Here is a 17,299-nt window from a genome sequence, read left to right on the forward strand (position 1 = left end):
CATCACGTGCGACACGAGCAAAATCAAGCAGGTACGCTCCAGAAGTGGGCCATTCATGTACATGGATGATTGTAACCAAACGTTCGTACTACTGTAGCCTGCCAGATGAGTAGACCGGGCTGATTGGATGAATGCCTTAGATATTCTCACTTATGGCATGTTGGCAGTTGCGGAAATCTCCGGTCCATTTCCTCGACCTGGAAGCAGCACTCCTTTCCCAATGTCTTATGGTACACTTCAACTCTATTAAATGTAGCATATGTAGTATCTGATACTGCATACATAAAATATTAAAATTTATAAATACAGTCTCAGGTTGGTCGAATCCTCAAACCATGCCAATTTGGGCCCAGGCCAGATCGAGGATTTCCAGCCTGACCCCAAGCCAAACCCAACCCGGCCCAAATTTTGGGCTGGGGTTGAGCCCGACTGAAGTTGAAAGTGTAGCGAATCTTTATTTGCCGTTATTTTAGGGATTTTTTTTATATCAAAATGGCCTTATAGCTTGACCCATGTTAAAAAATAACATTACTTTTCATTTCCTTTTTTTTTAAAACCCTTTAACAAGTTTTGAAACTGTTTAAGGTTGAAGATGACCCTGTGGTATGAGAGAACTGGTACAACAATTGCGTCCTCAACAAGATAAAAATTTGCCTTTTTAAAATTGTGGAGTGGGTCCCACTAAACCACTTCATGGGCGATCTGATTCGCTTATTCTATTTGGTCAGTTCTGACATCACAGAAGACATTGAATTTAATTTGATTGAAGTCCTTAATGGCCCACAAATGGCAATAATATTAGGTGTTTAATCCCAACTGTTTTCTCAGTTTCGGCCTACCTATGATGTTGTTTTCTCTTAAACTTGGGTCCATGCTCTGAAATTAAAACCTTCATCGACTGGATGGCATGAATTTCACTCATAATCACCCAATGGGCCTCACACTAGATGTCTGAAAACTCATATGTAGGTGGGGATGCTGGAGATTGGATTTTCTGAGGGGACGGGAGATTGACTTCTTTGCACTAGTTGCCTCGCTCGAGGGCTTTTGTTAAAGGGTAAATGGTGTAATATTTGACCAAAGTCACAACTAACCGATTATTATAATTCTACGGTCGGTTAGACCCTGTAGAAATGCTTAAGACTGAGAACTTGAAGATTCTTAACCCTAAAATGACTCGTAAGTTTACGTTCTAGATATTCCAAGTAAGGGACAACAATTACAGAGAGGGAATGTGTTAGGCACTACTCTTCCCATACGGATGTACGGTCTTTACTTCACAAGATTTAACTAATTTACGAAGAATGAGTGTCACGCCCCAAACTCGAAAACCAGGCTCAAGAATTCCCGATCGCCGAATCCGGTGCCGACAGCCTCCGTAGTACCCCATTCTCGGCTCACAGCGTCCATACGCCAGATTCCGATCCTAGGCTCCTACAAGGAGGATTTTCCAACGTACTTTTATCTCGTAATAAGTATAACCATAAGTTTACCCAAATCATAAAGGCAACATCATCATCACATATCTAATAATATAAACATTTGAATACAATGCTGAAAGGAAAATACATATCTCAAAAATCAAAGCTTCAAAAGTCCGTTGCACGCTCCAACCTCAACGTTGCTGCGACCTAACGTCAACTGCATACATCTATCGGGCATAAGCTTATAGAAAGCTTAGAGGGTGGTGAAAGTGTGTGCACAAGGTAAATACCAAGTATGCAATACAATGTCATAAACCATATAATATCAGAATAAGCGAAAATATCGACAAGATCATGAATCATACAATATTAAAGTAAGCGGAAATACTGATAAGTCCATGGGTCATACAATATCAGAGTACGCCATACAGATCAACTACGCAAATGAGGAGTTATAAAGAGCCAAATATCAGATGTCGAGGGTACAATGCAATATGTAAATCCTGCAGAGCCACGAATACCACCAACCTCATCTAGGCCATACATCAAACCTATGCGTATCGCGTGATCATGTGGGGATAACTCCGTCTCACAAGGAGTCTCATAAATATTTCAACCCAATGGCATCTACTTTAATCAATCATCCATCACAACATGCATACGAATGATGGGGGTCCACAGAAGGACGACGGATTTAGTCCAAATATCAAGAAAGGCTCACTGATTTAAAACGCATCACGATAGTTAAGGAAAGAATCCAACTTATAGCCACCACAACATCGGACGATGCTCCCGATGTGGGACAAAGTTCTGCCTTCACTGTGTGCACAATAGCCTGCCAGCATAGTAACCTGTCAATCACTGGTACTCGCTTAGGTCCTCATGCCCCGCCCACTCAGTGTCCACCCACGTGCACCCGCCCACATATGATCACAATGATGGAGCATCACAATATCCCCCACCGAGGGCAGATCCGAGTCTAAGTGCAATAAGCGGGCTTCCTTACCTTCTCTATCACGCAATAAACTAGATTCCTTATGGGGCTCAATATATACACAAGGTAGGCTCCAAGGTGTAGGTATTAGGATGCAATGTTGTCACATACTCATAATCGGTATCAATAATCGGCCTAAACAATCGGAATCGGCCTCGACAATCGAAATCGGCCTCGACAATCGGCCGAACAAGGCCTAAGGGAATGTCACAATATGGACATTAAACCATCATTGCCCATCAATGTGGATATTTAACCAACATTGCTCCCAAGGAGTGGCCCACATAGAGCCAAACGTATCGTGGGCCCATGGCCTCATACAAGGGCCATGGGTCGTATCAATTGCCGCACCAACGAGCCTCATGTACATCAAGTGGGCCGTATCAATGAGCCGCACCAACGGGCCTCATATACATCAAGTGGGCTGTATCAATGGGCCGCACCAACGGGCCTCGTATACATTAAATGGGCTGTATCGATGGGCCTAACACACGTCACAATGGGCGCACGATAAGGGCCTAATACACATGATAATGGGCCTCGTGTTCATCAAGTCGGGCCTCATCCTATGGGCCTCATATACACCAAGTGGGCCGCTTCAACGGGCCGCACCAATGGGCCTCATATACGGTCAAGTGGGTTGCATCAATGGGCCGCACTAATGGGCCTCATATATGGTCAAGTGGGCTGCATCAATGGGCCGCACTAGTGGGCCTCATGTATGGTCAAGTGGGTTGCATCAATGGCAGCACTAATGGGCCTCATAAATGAGCTACAATATACATCAAGGTAGGCCTCACAGGTGGGCCATAAGTATATCAAAGTGGGTATCAAGTGGGAGTTTGGATTACATCTAAAATCATTTCAACATTTGCAGGTGCAACATGTTTATCACTGTGCACTATCATTCCATGGGGCACATGGCCCACTAATGATGATCAGCATTGTCCAAACATTTCCCATGTAAATTAGCACCATCCAAACATTGTCTATGTAAATCTGCACCATCCAACCATTGGACAGCACCATCCAAACACTGTCCAGCACCGTCCAGATATGTGGACGGTGTGGATGAAACGCATACCACATGGTGGGGTTCCACAGAACCGTCCAAGCACGGACAACCTGGAATACAAAACATACATCACGGTGGGGCCGTTCATGGCATCGTCCAGATGGACGGTGCTGATGAAACACATGCATCATGGGTGTACCACCATCTAGCTACTGGACAATGGATACAACACATTACGGTGGTTCCCACATCCAGTCAAAACGGATGGATGATCGGATATAAAACACATATATCAGAGGCGGGCCCCACCCCACACATGCTACACATGTGGGTGGGTCCCACCTGTAAAAAAAAAACGGACGTACGGCGTAGGATATAATACATACCTTGTGACCAGACCCATAGACACGTGTGGAATCCACACGTGGATGGACGATGGGGATATAATACATATCTCATGGTCGGACTAGCAGAACTTGCTGGCATCAAACCAGCCGATATGAGGGGGGGTCCACATAGATGGATGGTCTAGATGGTCAGACCGTCCTTGCAGACGGTGTGGATTAATTCCATAAATCATGGTGGATCCCACCGTCCCTGATGGATAGTGAGGATACAACAGATGCATCAAGGTTGGGTCCCACTGCTCACGACCCACCAGCTGGACAATTGTGCTGATCTTGCAACTATCGTCCAGGTGATGGACGGTAGGATAAAACACATCCATCATGTGACATCCCACATGGATGGGGTCCATCGAGCTTGCTGGCGTCCTACAGCAGTTACCTACTGCTTGTCCAACGGGTGGATGGGGTGGATGGGAGGCATACATCCCCATGGGGTCCATCGTCCAGCTGGACGATTGGATAAATTACATGCATCAGGTGGGCTCCACCGTCCCCAGCTGGATGGCTGGATGAAACACATCCATCATGTGGGTCTCACCATTTATCAGGTGGGCCATACAAAAAAATAAAGAAAAGAGAGAGAGAGAGAGAGAGAGAGAGAGAGAGAGAGAGACCGGTGAGATAGAGGGAGGGACCCCGCCACTATGGGCCCTCCCTATACGATGCATACATCAAGTGGGTCCCAAATCATGTGAACCCTACATCAAAATCAAATGAAATGAACACCCACTGTTAGATCTTGGACTCTTCCTTCCACCGATGCGATCTAGAGCTCTAAGGGCGTATTTTCAATGGTCGAGATGGACTTTGGATGGTGGAGATGGGAGGTAGGAAGGTGGGCCACACTAGCTTCTCTCATGGAAGCTTGGACGATTGCTCTCATGGGTGTGTTTTGAAAATGGAAAGAGAGAATGAGAGAGAGAGAGAGAGGTGATGGGAGAGAGGGATGGTGAGCAATGGATAGATGTACTTTGTTGTAAGAGAAAGTTGACTTTGGGGAGGGTGGTTGTACTTGGGGATGGGTGTGAGTGATGGGAGTTGTGTACTTGATTGATGTGATTGATGGGACATTCTCTTGGGATTTGCAATGCGTGGCATTTTTCTCGAGATGAACACGGGCCCATATCTTTTGGCCTCGGTATCGAATCGGTGTGCGAGTCGCGGCGTTGGAACCACGGCGATGGCGCAGTCGTAAGGGTACAAGTTTACAGTTGAGCCGACTCTGATATACGGGACAAGACTCAGGATCACGCGCAAACACTGATAACAGATCGCGGGTCGCCGAAATTCAACCAGGAGGACCGCAGAAGCCTACAGAATAGTACAGGCTAGGATATGGGTCTCATAATAAGAAAACTTCTTGCGTGTAGAAAATGTAATACGATATAATAATAGTGATGATTGACCAATCTGAATTTCTAATGGGCAAGATCTAACTATATCAGCGAGCTGCATAACATACGTTCGAAACGATCAAGTGCAGGGTGTAAAATATGTAGGTAAAAAATGCTTGATGTTGTACGGATGCTTATGATAAAACAACGACCAACCATCTAAGGTTTCTAGTGCACCTACTATGATCATATCGGTAGGTCTCAGAGCATACGCTCGCCAGTCAGATATGAGAAAACGATGGAATGCAATGTATATGCTAAAAGTACAGGTAATTAGTTAAGGTTTCTAGTGTGTAAGATTCGATTATATCGACAAGTCTTATGCATACGTTCGCCAGTCAGATGTGAGAAACCAATGAAAATGTACTATGATGCTAATGTATATGACGAGCAAGGGGGTTAAGAAGGGAATGAGTATTGCACGATGCTAATGCGCTGATTTGATGGAACTGATAAAAGCTTGAATAGTTGGATGAACAGTAGTGTCACAAGGATAGATTAAGTGATTCAGATTTGAGCTTGCGTGGCTAAGGAGGCTTGGACTATGGCTAGGCTAGACTAGACCAGGGCTGGGTTCTCTCTCTCTCTCTCTCTCTCTCTCTCTCTCTCACTCTCCTTGGTGGAGAAATGGAAGGGGACTCCTTGGGTGAGAAGGGATGGTTTCTGATGTTTCTGGGATGCCTAGTGTTTGTGAAATGAGAAGGGAATGGGGTGAAAGGTGTTTGAATGGTTGGAATTGGAGATTGCCATATGTCATCATTTCATGGGTTAAATGAGATGGTAAAAGGATAATTTTGGGTAAAATAATGGGAATCAGAGTAAATACACTGCAATTGCACACTTCGGTTTGAAAAATAGGAGTTCCACATGCTTGAGGGACACTGCCCCAAAGAAGGAGAAGTGCCACGTGCCGCTGGTCCCCACTTAGACTCCTCAAAGTGTGTGGGGGCTCTGCTATAAGTTTAGTTGCTTTGAGGTTTCAACCATTTATTTGATTGGGCTTGGGTTCGGGCTTGGTTTAGGGCTTGCTTTTGGGCTTAACCAAGTGAGATGACTAGGTGGTAGGGTTAGGTAGGCTGATCAGATGAGTTGACTAAGTGAGTTGATTGAGTGAGTTGACTCGCTGAGTTAACTCAAGACTCTAGGGTTTCAGGTTCTCAGGGTTCAGGGTTAGGCTGACTAGGTTCATTGGGATGAGTTTAGGGTTTATGAATGGGGTTCCTAGCGTTTAGGCTTTTAAGGTTAGGGTTTAGGATTGGGGTTCGGTTGTCCATCCATCCATTCAAACTCAATCAACTTATCAGCCTGGGGTGGGGTGTCTAGAGTGGGGCCAAGATGAGGAAAGGGACTATTTTCACTATTTTAGTTTTTTTTTTCAGAGAGGACCACCACATATTATGAAGTTTTGACGGTTAGAAGGTAGTTGTGTGGGGACGCCACACTCTTTGGTAACTCTCCAACAAACTTCTGGCATAGCTTTATCTTTATTTTGGGTCCCATATGAACTATCCGGCCTGAGAACGTCTTTCTTATTTACATTTTCGGTGAAGCGTTTTAGTCTCTGTCTCATCTTTTCGCACTCAGATGACCACCACTACTTATTGGCCTTTCAGCTACAATATTAACATAAGGTTATGTGTAAATGCACAATGGAACAATCAATTGTAAATGCACAACGACGATCATCGTTGTTGTGTGTTACGCTTAACAACAGCGATCCGAGCGCAACGGTGAACTCGATTGTCATGTATGACAACGGCGATCACCGTTGTCATATATTCAGTGGGGCCACTACTACTCATTATACATGACAACAACGATCCAGTTAAATTTAGTGTGTTTCATATTGTTATTCGAAGTTTAAAATTTCATCTTCTCTTTCCAGGTATAATAATATTTGAATATCATAGCTCTTCAGGCCATACTATGCTATATATGATGGGAGTTTGTATATGAAAAAAAAAATGAGATTCTCATATAAAGGTGGCAAAAGTAAATGTGTCATTGTGAGTAGTGAAATTACATATGATAAGCTAACAGGTAAAATGCACTGGGTTTTTAAGATAACTCCTGATGAATATAATGTTAGAATGAGGCTATGTATGTTTGGTAGGGTCTTGTATCACTCCCTATATGCATTATCAGAGATGACAAAGACATTCTTTTGTATATGATTATCTTCGGTCAGAATTTGAATGTTCAAATACCATTTTATATGAAGAAAATAAAATCTACAATTGTTGTTTAAGAACCTATGTTCATGGATAATGAGCAGCATTGAAATATGGATAATGATTTAGAGATGTGATTTGCATTTGCCCCCTCGCCGATCGGTGCAGATATCCTCGAGCTATCAACCCATGTATAAAGACATGATCTAAGGGTTGACGGTTGTGAGCAACCAACTTTTCAATTGTTGGATAGTGAAAATTGTCTAGACATCCCTAGCCCATCACCCAATTCACTGATACATGATCTCAGGTGTGATAATTATGCACGCCGAGTTTTTACTTATTGGATAGTGAAGATTGTCCAAACATCCCTAACTAATCAACCAATACTCCGAGATACGATCCACGAGTAAACAGTATCTCCCTGCCATCTTTCAGTTTGCTGGATAGTGATGACTGTACAAATATTCTAAACTTAACATCTAATATACCGAGATTGTAAGTGCTTATATGTTTAGAACACATAAGGTTATCAAATTTTGTAAGACAAAGGTACACAGTGATATCGGTCAGATTGCAACTACACTACATCTTATGAAGATCAGCTCAAGATTTATCATCTCAAGATTAGCTCAAGATCAGCTTATCATCTTAAGACGTCACTCGGTTTCCAAGTTTATCAAGATTAGAAGATCTTTGTATTAGCCAACCAATAAGTGCTATAACCCTAGAAAGACATTATCTTGGGTGCTTTCAAAAATTGCTTAAATTGGGTTAACTTTAGTGTAATTTCATTGAAGTTCGGCCAACCTAACTTCAGGTTCGGCCAACTTAACTTCTTCGGCTAACCTAACTTCAGGTTTAGGAAAAATTCTAGATTTGAATATTTGAAAAATCTGTTGCAAATTCGGCCAGCTATCTTTAGGTTCGGCTAAACTAACTTGGAGTTCGACCAACCTATCTTTAGGTTCGGCTAACCTAACTTAGAGTTCGGCCAGCCCGATGAAAGTTCTGGTCAAATTCCAACAAAGGATTCTTAGATTTTCAAGAGAATTCAGCCAACCGAATGGGGAATTCGGCCAACCGAATTTTCCCTTGGGCCGGCTGAATTTTAGATCAAACTTATCCCGCACAATCTGATAGCCATTGAACAGAATAGTTTGGAATCCGGCCAGTTGAACTTATTCTTAGGCTAGCTGAATTTTCAAATCCTTTAGGTATAAATAAGGACCTTCTCTCATTCTATTCTATAACAAAAATCCACTTAAAGTCTTCTGTAAGTAAGAGATCTTAGGTCCTCATCAAGTTATTTGTGTAGTATTTATAAATTTATTTAAGCTTATTCAATTCCCTTTCTCAAGTAAATCTTAAATATATTTTTAGAGAGTAGTTTATACTCTAGTGAGAATAAAGAGAATTGAATTTATAGCATTAGGGTTATCATTTCTTGAAAATATATTAAATCCTTATACTCTTTCTGATTGAGCAAATATTGTCTCCTCTACACTTTAGAAAGAAGATCATTACTACAAACTTCGACTGCATCTTCGAATCATCATTTGAAAATAAGTACATTGTCAATTTTATTTGAGTTTTTCTTAGATAGCCCAAAAATATATGAGGATTGATTTGTGATAGCCCGTAAAAATCACAAAAGCGATTTTATTATGGTAAGCCCGTGAAAATCACAAGAACTATATAAGGTTGTTAATGTGAACCTGTGAAAACCTCAAATTAGTGAAAACTAAAATTACGAGGGTAGTAATTTTGGGAGTGGAGTAGGTGTGGGTTTAAGCACCGAACCACTATAACCCCTTGTGCATTGTGATGATTGTTTATCTGTGTGAATGTTATATTTATTTCATTGTATGGTAAATGCTATATTTATTTTATCTTCTCTTTCTAATTTGACAGATTGATTTCGAAGACATTCATGAAACAATGTTGTCTTACCTAAAATACCAGGTGAAGATTGTCCAAAGAATTATTTGGAATCAAGGTTTTAATACTTGGGTGATTGAGATTATTTATTCTTCTTTATTTCGAAGAATTTGGTATTGTCTTATTCACCCCCCATTTAGGACATCGACAGCTCGTCTTTTCAGAGACATATTCCAAGGGTTGATGGTTATGATTAGCCATCATTTTGCTTGTTAGATAGTGAGGACTATATAAATATCCCATGCCCATCATCCAATGAAGCAAAGCGTGATCCTAGGGACAATAATTATGGGTGGCCATCAAACGTTAACCTAAATTTTATCGTATTGTCCATTAAAGAACACACACACACACACAAACGTTAACCTAAATTTTATCGTATTGTCCATTAAAGAACACACACACACACATATATTCTTAAATCATCAACTCTACCGAGTCATATTCCACTGGACGTCGTGGTTGTCCCATCCAAAATGTTGCCACTGAACATATGTGCAAATGTTGTATTCATTAATATGGATACTTTCAGATATCTAGATTTTTTCGATGATCCCAATGAAATAGTCATTGGAAAAATGTTTAAGAACATGAGTCAACTAAAGAATATTTTGAGCAAGTATGCGATGCAAAACCACTTCCAATACAAGGTGTTGAAATCAAACAAGAAAAAGATACACTATTAAATATCTTACAGAAAATTACACTTAGAGGGTGCATGCATTGAGACTAGATGGCGTCATCGTTTTCAAAATAGAGACACATAAATTTGAATACACATGTAGCATGTACTCTGAGGTGATAGGTCATCGGCAGGCAACTTCTGAAGAGAGGCTTAGTTGTAAACGTAAAGCAACTTCTAAGGGGATAGGGAGACATCATCGATAAGTAAGCTGTAAGATAAGTAGCGAGTTTGTCGTTAGTCGTGTGAAGTCCAGTTTAGCATGCAGGTCAAGTGATATAAGCATGAAATGTTGTGCCTCAAGTCTGACACATATACGCCGAGTCCTACATTCAACGTACGACTTGTAAATTTTGAGGTCAATTTTTTTCCCTAATAAATATCAGGCATAAAGATTGACATTTCCAACACAAGTGAAATAGACAACTCTTACTATACAACATATTTACAATACATCTATTTCAAAAGTATATAATCATAAAATTATATCAAAATGTATAATGTCTATAATCACACAGACGGTCCCATATGCTACTCTTGCTTCTTGCATAGTCCTGAAAAATTATAAAAGGAAAGTACAAGCTTAAAAGCTCAATGAGTACATCTATGTGTACAGTGTGTCATACATGTAGGCAATTAAGATATATTTACCACGAAGAAATCATGTATGCCAAAAAGCATGTAATATGTGATGGAAGGGAATTACACTACTCCTAGTCTAGGTCTTTCCAGCGTATTAGTGTAAATGGATAAAATTACAGTACTCCCATGGTAAAGGCAGTCTAACGTAATAGCCTAGACATGTTGTCGTATGCTAAGAGATAAGATAAAAGATAAAAGGTAGAGAGTGTTGCACTATAGATATGGTTTGATATGTGTTGGGTTAGCAAAGACCCGAACCTCTTTGATCTTCCTCCTATTTATAGAATTTTTAAGTGGTCGTTGGAAGGAGATCTTTATAGCCACATCTCCTGCAGATATGGAGATAACCAATTGGACTTAAATACAATTGTGGCCTATCAAATGACGCCACGTACTGTCACGCCATCAAATCTAAAGACATGGTTAAGTCTAACCCTAGCCTTGGGTTAAGAGATGTGACTTGGGTTGAGACATTAATTTAAACATTCACCATACATTCCACCTTCGTACACACCAAAATGAGAAGAAACTAAGGAACTTCATTCAAACTTAACAATAAAAAATATAAATCATCCATTACTTGAAATAAAGTAAATGATAATTGTTCAACTATCAACTCGTCTAAATCCAAATAATGACTAAAGCAAATCAACAATGATAAAAGTATCATTCGGCCAACTCCGAAGTATTTCAACCTACTCCTTAGTCTGTAGGTTTTTTCATCAATGAATGGTATGAACCAAAATGTCCAATGAATAGTTCTAAATACAAGAAATATTAATAGTTACTAAAAAAATAGCATTTAAAGAAAAATAAAATTAATATGCATGAGGTTTCCACATTTTAAGATACAATTTTTAGTATAACACCAGGACCAATTCATTTTCAATTGGTCTAATATCACTCATCATTCAAATCACTCATCACTTAGAATCACTCATCTCTAGTTGGAAAAACAAGTGCCTAATTTCTTGGCCACCTCGAATTCCAAAAAGGAGTCATTTCGCTCATAGGGAATTCAATCTCGAGGACCCGCAATCCCCTCATTAATGATTTATTCACTCATCATCACTCATAAGTATACATACCTCACATATACTATTGTCACTCATAAACCTCACCTTTACTCCTGTAAATTAGTCATGAAATAATATCACCATCACTCATATAAATCACTCATGAAATGACCTCACTATCACCCATATAAATCACTCATGAAATAACCTCACAATCACTAATGAAATAACCTCACCATCACTCATACTGGTGATTTTGTCATGTATAGATGCACAACTTTCTAAAAACAACTTTTTTCCATAACTTTCTAAATATAGAATTGTCCATAAATAATTTTCCATAATTAAAACTTTTCAAAAAGAACTTTTAGGTGAATGAAACTTTTCAAAAATGAAAATTGGCCTTGTAAAACACAATTAGAAAGCATAAGTGTCTTGGATTTAGAACAACTCACCAAAATATTTTCACACACAGTGTACGCCAATCGAAGTCCTTGGAATTCACTTCCCATTTTGTTTCATTTTTAGTCTTCTCTTTCTCATTGATTGACTTAGGGTTCTTTTTGGAACAACCCTTAACTTCCATTCTAATTCGTGAAACTAAATAGGCTTTCCTAATAGAGATTTATTTCCTAAATTATCCTTATAAGGAAAGATAAACTCTAGTTCACCAAAAAATCTCCTAATCTAGCCTAGATTTACTTAATCGTATTAATGGTTCATTAGTGTGACCTTTAAGTGGTCTTACCTTAAATTGGTTTTTATTTATATTTACTACACATATAGACCACTCCTACATCAAGTTCATCTAAATCAAGTTATTAACGATTGGGTCCAAGAAATAGCCTATGAAGATCAAGTCCATCATACTACTTTAACATGTATAGTCCACCTTTATAAGATATAGTTATAAGTTAGGGAAAGGTATATACACTTGGTCCTAATTTGCTGTATTAGGCCATTAGTGGGCTTCCACCAAAAGTTAGCCCAAAACCATATTAAACTCGATTTAACCGTTCTTTTCTCATGTGGAAACATAGTTTCCCTTTAAGTAGAGAATTCCTTATAAATTCACTAAAAGCTCAATATCAAGACTCTTAAGCCCATAAGTGATAATTTTACACTAAATAGTCCAATTGTGGCAAGATAAAGGATTTTCCCTAAACTGGTCATATAAGCACACCAAAATTCATGATCGTAATAATTAGGATATTAGTGGGTCCCGTTCTAGCCCATAGGGTGTATTAAGCTAGTTTTTAAGGATAGGTCCAAAGTAGCCCAAAACGTGCCTTTATTAGATAGTGGGCGCAATTGAGGCTCATTGGATGTTGGCATATGCTTTCATTTTCTGGTGTATATTGATTCCATTATTACCAGACGTGTCCTTCACAATGAGGCCCACGCTAGTGTCCCAAAATCTCAACAATCATAATGGAAGAGAAAAGTTATGAAAGTTTAATGCCCAAAAAGATAATAAATTAAATCCTTGTACCAAAATTAAGTCTCATGAGCTTGTTATGTGTTGAGTGTGAAATATTGCATATTTTCTCCTATTTATACCTTCGTTTTATAAACATGATAGTGCTTAATCTATTGAATTATTCATGTTTTCATGTGTGAGATGATTTTAAGAGCTTAAGGTGAAATTGATGCTAAAAGGAAGATTTATGCTTAAAAGATTACTAAATGAAGATTTGGATATTTGAAAGTCATTATTGAAGAATTCACATGCCAAATATCCCAAAAAAAACTAAGGAATGAAGAGAATCAAAGATTTAAAGTAAAGAAAAGGAATCCTGAAATTGTCCTGAAAACAAATATATTCTTGAAATTGTCCTGAAAAAGCATACTTGAAACTTTGAGTTCATTTTAGAAAACTGCGCAGAGTGAAGTCTATTTTGAAAACTACGCAAAGTGAAGTCTATTTTTAAAAACTACACAAAGTGCATAAATTTAGGGCGGTTTCTAGATTTTTTCAACTTGGTACGAAAGTTGGAGTTCCACAATTACAAATAGGACTCCCTAAGATGCTCCAAAGAATCTTTTAGGGTTTGAAAAGGTCTCAAGGAGCATAGCACAAGGGTGGAGCAGCCGTCAAAGAGTTTTCTTCTTCCCTAGTTTATTTTTCATACTTTGTTTAAGAGATTTAGTTTCAATCATGTCTATGGTTGGCTAAACCTCTTAGCTGGGGCTAAGAAGTGAAGCTTGTAGAGTGTTGGAATGTTTATTTTTCTTTGATTCTTATTCTTATTGAACTTCATTGATTTTTAGTTTGATATTAAGGGAGTATTTTCAGTTTTCTATGATTTATTATAACTCAAATTACAATAGATGTTGTGATAGCTTTGAATATCTTATTTTTCCGTTTTGAGATAGTGAGATTGGTAAATCCTGTTGTTCACCATCGTCTCCTGGGCATGGTAGGGTGAAAGAATCCCTTCCAATCTTCACAATTCTCCTCCATTGAGAATTAAGTCAATGAAAAGTTTAGATTTGATTTAAATTGCTTTATCTTCCAATTGGATAGGATATGACTCCAATTCCAATTGTGTTTATTGAATCAAGCAAGGTAGCATCTTGATAGCTACGAGTGGACCCTTGGCACCTTGGTTCCCACCTTTAAATTCATAAGTTTTAATTAACATTCACTACTCTCAATTATTCAGATTTCAATTTAGATCTTTTTCTAGTTCTAGTTATTTTCAGAATACGTACAAGTTTAATCTCAGTGGATTCGACCTCGGTCTTACTGAGTTATTACTACATCGCGACCCTACACTTGGGGTTGTGGACATTAGGTTTATTGGTGGGTCCCACATTGGTCATTTACTATGGTTCTCTCGATTGGGCCAAAAATCACGTTTGTCAGGTTGAGGCCTGTTTTCACCATTTCCTTCAATAGTGGATTTTTCCTATGATCAAAACCATGATCTATGGTCCACTTGCTGACCTAATTTCGCGGTCATCATAATGGAAATGGTCATGATCAGTGGGTCCCACTTAAGACCCAAATATGACGAAACCTCAATTTTACTAAACGCTAAAACCAAGGTTTACACCTTAAGATATCTAATCAGTAAAAGTCAAAATAAAAGATAATAAGTGAATGAATTTCTGAGATATTAAGGGACTTTTGGTGAACCCAACAATGCATCTACATCAAGGGCCCTTAACGCCTTTTCAAACAGCGTTCCAAACCATGCCAAAATTGATCCCAACCTGTCCCATGGTGGGATCGGTCATGGACGTCCACACGTTGTCTTTTATAGACAGCGTGGGGCCCACTTATGGTCCACTTTGGGACCATGGTCCCTAGTCATTTTACATATTAAGGTGGGCCCACTTTGGCCCCCCAGTAATCCCTCCATCTAATGGCCTTAGTTTTGACGATTTTGATCTCAACAGTTCAAACAAAGTGATTTCTTCCAGAGGTTAATTCCTTGGGCCAAAGACCCTCATCCAAGCATTTTTAATGGCTTGGATCGAGCCATAGATGATCAAAATGAGGTTTTATACAGATCAACCCCCTTGGATAAACTTTTAGAAATTAAAGAAGAAAGATTTTTATGTGCATGAAAGAAGAAAAAAAAGAAGATGAAACCTACTTGATTGAAGGTTGAGATGGCTCTAGGAATGCGCGTGGGAAAAAGTCCTTTAAATTTTTTTTTGTTTTTTTATTTTTTATTTTATTTTTATAGTGAGGGCTCTTCATCTCTAGATCTCTTTACTCTAACCAAGCTCCTTATTACTTAAGCTACTTGGTATTTTTAAAAGAGAAACAAATTTAAATAAGATTATTCACTTAGTTTTAAGATGTTTTGGGAAAAGAGAAAGAATAGCTATAATTAGAAGCCGAAGGCCTAACTTCCTATATGAACAAACACAACCTCTAACCAACCATCAAAAAGAGTTTCATACTAGCATTCAACAAATAAAATTCTTAACTATGGCATCTCAAGATATTTTCTACACAAAATACTACCAATCATATGATTCTATTTATATCAAAATTTGTGGACCACCTGTATGAATGGCCCATGGTCAAATCTAGAAACAATTCAATGAGTTCACTTTCAATTGGTGATTTTCACTAGAGTTTTACTGAGGATATCACACTTGTCATGTGTAGAAAAAAGAAAGTAAAGACTTTGTGATCTTTTTCCAAGGTTCATGATCGTGTGACCCACATGCACAAAATGGTAGTTATAGGTCTCAAATTATAAATACATGAGAAATATAGGTTTTGTTTTTATGATTTGGAAATCTAGATCTTAGATTTATTTCTTGGAAGTATATCAATTAAGTGATAAAATTGTCACGTTCCAGAAATCGTATGTTACCAAATATAAAAGGTTTTGGAAAAAGTTTTTTTTTTTTTTTTTTTTTAAATCATTTTTTCCTAAGATATTATAAGTATGCGCTAGTCGTTACACGACCAAAATCGTCATTTAGGAACGGTTTTAAATTGTTCCTAAATGTGTTGTCGCAAAAAAAGGAACGGTTCAGAATTGTTTTGGGTACCGTTTCAAATTTTAGAAACGGAATTTTAGGAACGGTTTTAAACAGTTCTAGTGCCAACGGTCACATTTTAGGAATGGTTTTAAACCGTTCTTAATGTTGCAAACAGCCAATGGAATTTTAGGAACAATTTCAAACCCTGATAAACACACAAAATTTTAGGTCAGGGGAAATAAATTAACAAAAGTTTATTGCATTCTATCAAAATAGAGATTAATCCAAAGAAAAACATAAGAAGCAGAGAGGTATGCTCATCTGCAACTAAGTTCATTTATCTAAAAATATCTACAATGTTTAGTAACAAAGCATCAATGTACACGGGGCAGAACATGCGCACCTAGAACCGTAAGATTTTCATTCTCATCCAAAAAGCCCTAATGATTTTCAGATATTCAACAACATTTTGGACCTGCAAGATAAATGTCCTTCAGTAACTCTTACAACACGAGTCATGCAGACAGACACTATGGGGCAAACAGAAGTGGAGGGAAGTTAAGGAAATGCTACAAATTCCTCAAAAAAATAAAATAAAAATGTGGAGGTTGCACCGTAGTTGCCATGCAGGTGATTCAATGAAAATATGCAAGCAGAAAGAAAAGCAGATCACAATCTACACATACCAACAATAGTTCAAGCGATTGTAAGGCCCTAGATAAGAACTCTGAAATGCTTCCAAGCTGTAGACTCTTAATTTGCAAGCAAAGAGATTGTAGAGGTCCTCAGAAGTTCTGACAACTAGTAATATGCAAATGCATCATATACACATCTGGGATAGAGAAGTATGCAATATCAATTAATAGAATTGATAGAAGAAAGAACAGATTGTAATATGTTTCTTCATTTGCTTACTATGCAGAAATGTAATTTTTGAATGCTATTGTAAGCTTCTAATCATGGCTGGTCAAATGAAAGCAAAACAATTGTTCACTAATTAAAACCACAAGTTTAGAGGGAAAAGGAAAAAAAAAAGGTCAAGGTATATACAGAGAATATAGAATCAGTACATACCACAAACCACACCAGCTCTTTCATTACAAGAGCTTTTGTAAGATCGTGCTTCTTCAGAGTTTCATGGACTCTGGCTTGGACCTACAG

The sequence above is a fragment of the Magnolia sinica genome, chromosome 2 (genome assembly GCF_029962835.1).
Source record: "Magnolia sinica isolate HGM2019 chromosome 2, MsV1, whole genome shotgun sequence".
Taxonomy (NCBI): domain Eukaryota; kingdom Viridiplantae; phylum Streptophyta; class Magnoliopsida; order Magnoliales; family Magnoliaceae; genus Magnolia; species Magnolia sinica.